This window comes from Hydra vulgaris, chromosome 06, assembly GCF_038396675.1.
Source record: "Hydra vulgaris chromosome 06, alternate assembly HydraT2T_AEP".
NCBI lineage: Eukaryota > Metazoa > Cnidaria > Hydrozoa > Anthoathecata > Hydridae > Hydra > Hydra vulgaris.
In genome coordinates, this window is record NC_088925.1 from 54667171 (window position 1) to 54674359 (window position 7189).

Consider the following 7189-nt stretch of genomic DNA (forward strand, 5'->3'; position numbering starts at 1 on the left):
AAAAAAAAGTATTGCGCGTAATATTAAGAATGATTCAAGTATTTCTGACGTCGACAAATAAATTTCAATTCTTGAATTTCTTAACAATCAATGGCCAAAAAATATTTTTTTTTTTCATATTTGTTGGTTGTTGTACAGCTTTATATAACCAATAATAAAAATAATAATATAAACTTACAATGATAGAAAATATAACAAATATAAACAAGGTAGCTGAAAGATGATCGCGAGGGTCTTGTCGTCAGAACCTTAAATAATCATTTAACAAGGAAAATAAACAAAAAATAAATAAACTTTTACAAAATTGCAAGATAAATAGTCTATGTATCTGAAACAAGATCAAGAGGATCTTCTCATCAGAATTTTATACAGGAGTATTATAAATATAAATTTATAAATTTATAAATTTATAACTTATAAACTTATAAATTAAACTTATAATTTTTAACTTATAAATTAAAAAGTATAAGAACAATAAATAAAAAAAGTAGGAATAAACTTCTATAAACGTAAACAGATATATAAACAATAAAAAAGTAGACCAAAATATATTTTTAATATTTTTAACTAATAATAACTCAATCTATTATCTAATGAAAGAATGAGGTTTTTCAGTTATTTTTAAAAAGGCAAAAAGTAATAGGTACTTCAAAATGACGAGAACATCACATGGAAACATCATATTAACTATGTCTGCTCGAAAGTTTCAAAAAGTATTGGAGTTCTATATAAGGCGCGTACTCATTTAAATAAAAATAATTTAACTAAACTTTATTATTCTTTTATTCATAGTTATATAAGTTATGGAATTATTGCCTGGGGTAGTACTGATCAAAGCAAGTTACAATGTCTCCATCGCCGTCAGAAACATGCGATCCGTGTAATTAATTTTGCGGATCGGTTCTGAAATTCCTCAATATTTTTCAATCAAATGAAAACCCTCAATGTTTATAAACTAAACGTATATAAAAATTTATCTTTTGTTGATATGTGGAAGTATGATTTATCTCCTTTAATTTTTAAAGACCTTTTTATTTTGACACCTTTAAGCAAGTTTAACATGAGGAATAATAACTATTTAAATAAACCACTCTGTCGAACAAAGTTCAATCAATTCTGTATCACTTATCGTGCAGCTCATCTCTGGAACAAAATTATTTTGCCTAACTTCGGCTTACCCCTAACTTATTCTGTTTTTAAAATTAAATTAAAAGATCTCATTCTCTCTATTGAAAATATCTTAGAATATTTTTAATTTGTCTTATGATATATAATAATTTTGAAATGTATGTTCAATCTTTGTTTTACACTTGTTGAAATTTGTTTCTATTTATCTAAGTACTGTTTTAATATTTTTATGTTAATTTTTTACGTTCTCTTATTGTAAAAAGGCGTTTTTAAAATACTTTATGTACTCTGTTTTGTAAAAGGCTTCTGACGATACTCTATTTTGTAAAAGGCTTCTAAAAGAAGATCATTTGATCTTCTTTTAGAAGCCTTGTTTGTATTTGAAAAAAATATGTAATTTATATATATTACGTCAAATGTAAACAAAAACTTACGGAAAAAAAAAAAAAAAAATTAAAATTTGGCAAATAGTTTTATTCCAAAAGTGCTCGATAGGTAATACGAAATTGATTAAAGTTTGTTTGACAAAAAGGTTCATTTAAAAAGTTAATATTTCTCAAAATGTATTTACTGATTTAAAAGTAAAAAGAAATTTGAAAACGGCTAGGGATAAGTTACTTGTCCATATATATACAAAGCATAAAATATTAAATACATTTAACTCATATATAATTAGAATTCTCATTTCAATAAAATAATGCTTTGATACGAAGCCAGGAATATGAGGATGTATTTTGAACAAAACCTTTTTGAAAAGGCATCCTTGAAAAGAAAAAGAATTTTATTGTAGGGGACTTTAATATGAATTGCCTCCGCTGTTCTACGGATTGTAAAGTTTAAAAAATTTTGTATTTGAATTTTGTAAGTGAATTTTTGAAAAAATTTTGTAAGTGAATTTTTGAAATGGAAGCCATCCCTTTGATAAATTGCCCTACCAAAATCAGCTACTCTAATTAATAACATCCTAACAACTAATATTTTTTAACATTGACTTAAAGAAAGGTACCTTAAAAACATACTTATCTGACCATTTCTCCCCCTTTTTTTACCCTAAACTTTTATTTTAAAAGTATGACTAAAACAAACATAAAAATAACATAAATGGTTTAAATGAACAAGTTAACATTAAATGCAAGCAAAGCAAAATGAATTCTTTTACAACTGCTCTCCAAAAAACTTCTTTTTCTTTTTTCATTTTGCTGTTTGTTAAAAATTACAAAAAAGAAATTACAATAATAGAAAACCCTGGCCGGAGCAAGAAGAAGACAGACTTGTCTTATCATCGAGCCTTGTTACAAATATTATCCTTCAAGCATGTTTTTGTTTGCAATAAATTTTTTTGAGTTTGGTGTGTTAACCTTTTTACAAACTCATAAATACTGTATTATTTTTTTCTACAATATGCGTGAACTGGTTTATTTGCGTCGAAAAAATTGGCATAAGTGCGCTAAAAGAAATTCTTTCGGTGCACTTATGCCAATTAGCACTTATGCCAGTATGCACCTATGCCTGTTTTTAAAACTGCTCTGCGCTTATGAAAGTTCACACTTATGCCAATGTTTGCAAATTTTATTGGAGCACTTATGCTATTTCGCACTAAAGCGGATTCGCACTTATGAGAGTTTTCGCAACTGTTTCGCACTTATGTTAGAACTGCTGCTGTGCGCTTGCGCGCTCGACAGTGAAAATAAATAATTAAATTCAAAAAGTCTCGAAATTGTTCAGCAAACTGTCTTGGGTAGATAAGATAGAGTCTTATAATACACTTTTATAACTCAGTTTTCAACCTATAGTTCAGCGTATGAAAGAATTTAAAATAGTAAAAAAAATTTTTTTTTTTTCAAACTCTTGCGACTAAGTTTAAGTTAGCATATCAAATATATACGTATAACATACATATACTTCCATTCTACTTTTATCATATTTTCTAAACAGTTTACAGTCAGTTTTTACACTTTGCCTCATCTGTGATCTTTAGCATTTTCCCCCAATTTTATTAATGCTTTTTTCTATTTTTATTAAACAAATACTCTTGAATAAGACAGGAAAAATAAAATAGTTTTAAAAATATAATTATTTTTAAAAAAACCCATTGCAAAACCAATTGTTATCTAAATTAAACTTAAATAATTCTTTTAAATTTTGCAATGCAGTGTTATTTTATTCAAAAAATATCTGTTCTTATTATGCTGATTCGTTTTATTTAATTTAACATTTGTTAGTATTTTAAAAAATCTGTGGATCAGGGAAAAATTTAAAAAGTAGATTATGTTTGTTTTGTTATATTTTGAGATTTTATCTTAAAATGTAATATAACATCCGAAAATGTTAAATTACTTGAAATAAAACTCAACAACAAACTTTTTTTCGAAGAGCATATGAACACTTTATGCAAATATGCCAGCAGAAAAGTAAACGCACTTTCAAGAATCATATCATATATGTCTTTCGACCAATGTAAACTTATACTTTCTGCATTTATAACTTAAAATTCTTCATACTCCCCATTTATACGGATGTTTCTCAGTAAGATACTAAATAAGCGCATAAATCGAATCCATAAGAGAGCTTTAAGAATTATCTACAGAGAATTTGAGTAATTCTCTGTTACTTATCTTAAAAGAAAAATGTTTTTACATAATTTGATTTTTTCATTTCTATTTTTAAATAAATTAAAAAAATTTCAAACAAATGTCTAAAACAAAATGAGCAATTATAATTTGATAAAAAAACAAAAGAAAAAAGCAAAAAACGAAGTCTTATTTAATTTTGTTCTTTATAACTTGTGCGATTCACTATTGTGAGTTTTTAAACAAGCAGGACGAAATAGTATTTAGTTAAATAATTTAAACAATTTAGCATTTCTTTAAAAAGTAAAAATAAAATGAAACGCACACGCAAATCATATTGCAGAAATCAGTGGCGAAGCGAGGATCATTAAGACTTGCGACCAAAATAGAAAAAAGGCATTTTTATATAGTAAAATATATTTTTTTGATTAGAAAATAAGCCATTTTAAAAAAAAACGAGTTTTTTTTTTGCTCTTTCTTTTTATGACGCTCCATAAATTGTTTGCGGCCTGGGTAGAAGTTCTTTTGACCCCCATCTCAATACGCAACTGTTATCAATTACTTACTTTAATTGTTTTTTTATAGTCAATTTTTTTTTTTTTTTTGTGTGCGTTTTTTGTGCTTTTTTAATACAATTTATTAATTTGATGTTGTTTGATACATACTTTGCCAATTATTGGTGATTTCTAGATATAAATCAATAAATCAATCAATCGATATATTCTAAATTACATGATTTTACAATTCAAGGATGTTTACAAATAGTATAATTACTAATGATGCGTAAACACCTAATAATAATGAAAAATAACATAATAATAAAATAATAACAACTCTAAAAATCATAACTATAATAATAAAAATGGTATTAATAACAATAAAAATAATGGTATTAATAAAAATAATGGTATTATTAAAAATAATGGTATTAATAAAAATAATGATATTAATAAAAATAAAGGTATTAATAACCTTAAATATAACATTGATAATTAAAACAATGGTATATTTAAATATATATATACTTATACATGCACACATACATACATACATACATACATTTTTTTATATATACATACATACATACATTTATATACATACATACATACATACATTTTTTACATACATACATACATACATACATAGGGGAGAGTGGGGAGTAGTGGGACGGGGGAAAAGTGGGACAACCTGAAATTTCTAATTAGGAGTTGTGCCTAAATACTGTTATTTAATGTGAACAATTAAATTTCTTCCCCTCTATTTAGCAGAAATTGCTTTGTTTACCTGCGTGTGCTAGAAGCCCTAATTTTGAAATGTACCTTTAAAAAGTGTTTATATCGGGGTAAAGTGGGGCAGAAAAAAGGAATATTTATGTTGCTTCTTCCCGTCGTCATTTAATTATTTCGATTGGTAAAAGCTCTTGAACATTTTTATGTCGATTAGATGATTTTATGATATTATCTGTTTCTATTTAATATTTGCGTCAAAGTGTTGTTTTAAATTTATTTGTTCCACTTATACTCACACTTGTCCCACTTTACCCCAATGGCACAGTTTCTCTAAAAGCAAAAGTTTATATACTTAGTTATAATTGGCTGGAAACCTAAGGGGATTGAATCGGTGCCTTAAAGAAAGGTTTGTTCTTAAAAACCTGTTTGGTTCAGTTTATACATCGAATAAAAAAGATATTGCAAATACCCTAAAAAAATTCACGTGTCCCACTTCTTTCCAATCTCATCAGTTTTAAAAGAATGAGGAAGATTGTTCCATGTATTGGTGCATGATGTTTAATTGATTCGCTGCCAAATTTTAGTGTCCTAGTATGTTCTACAAAGATCTTGTCGCATGAAGTATATCTTAGGAAGTGAGAATGTTTGTTACATATTTGAAGGAAAAAGTTTTGAAGAAATTCGGATGTTTATCATGAGGATAATACTATACAAATAAATAATTTACAAAAAGTAATATTGTCGTTCAGCCTAAGAACTTTTGATAATTTATACAGCAGAGAAACATTGTCAAATAGGAAATTTTAAAACTGAATAATTTTAAGGGCTTTGTTTCAAAGAAAGAAGAAAATCAGGATATACTGTGTCGAATGTTTTTTGCAGGTTATTTCTTAAAGTTTCTGTAAAATCAATTAGTGCATTTGTAGTAGAATGGTTACGTCTAAATCCGTAATGTAATTATGAAAGCAATTAAAGGTATCGAAAAAGTTTTCAGTCTTTTGTGTTTATAGTTTTTTCAAATATTTTTCCAATGTTGGATAACAAAGAAATAGTTCTGTATTTAGATGGTTCAAGCTTCGACCCATTTTTTTGAATTGAAATAATGTTAGCAATCTTGAAAATGTCACGAAAAATTCATTTTTTAAATGAGTTATTAACCATTGTTGAGATTGGTTCAGATATAATTTTTGAAGATAGTTTAAGAAATGAAGTCGGAACACTATTAGGGCCAATGCTTTTCTTATTATTCATTGCGGAAATAATTGTTTCAATTTCTACTTTAGTTACAGGTGAAAGGAAAAATGAGTTAAAGTTTGGGATTTTAAAAAAATCGTTAAATTTATTATTTGAAGGTTCAATTTTTTCGGAAATATTCACTGATTTTATATTTAAAAACAATCATTAAATGAATTAGCAAGAGTTTTATTATCGATAATTAGGTTGTTATTGATCAGTTTAATAGACTGATTTTGTGTGAAACTATAGTTAATATTAATTATTTCTCTTATTCTTTTCCATGTATTTTTCATACTGTGTAAATTGTTTTTAATTGCAAATGCTTTTTTTTATTTTTATGTATGCTTTAAATAAATTAAATGTACTTTTATTTATTATAGTTGACGAATGAGAAATTTTGTGTACAGTTTATCTTTTATTTTAACTGACTTCAAAAAAGCATCATTGTTGAACCTATTGATAACACCTTCTGTATATCTGTTGTATATTTGGAGTGAAAACTTGGGATTTGTACAAATTGTGCTAAATAATCTGAGATGGAAATTATTAGGTTACCTGATATAATGTTGTTAGATTGAAAACTAATGAAAATGTTATCTTATATAAGTTTTTAAATTTACATTGACTCTCGTTGCCATTGAAATGTAAGGAAAAAAAGTATTTGAGCACATATTATTAATGAAAAATGATATTTCAATCGAGTTTTCATAATTAAGAAGATTAATGTTGAAGTCACCCATAAGCATAATATTTTTATTTTCATTTGTAAGTTTTTCCAATAAATTAAAAGGAAAATTTTTATTAAGATACCATTTGCAGTAACGTTTGTTTTTAAATTTTCTCACTACAATCTCTCTGTTTAAGATTTAATAGCACCTCTACAAATTGGTACTTTCCTTTATTTATTTAGAAAAAGCCTTAAAATTCGCAATTGTTTATAGTAAAAAAATTTTAATTTTAGTACTAGATAAAACGTCAATGAAACCTTTGCATTGTTCGTTCTTTTTGTTCAAATTCAAATACTTA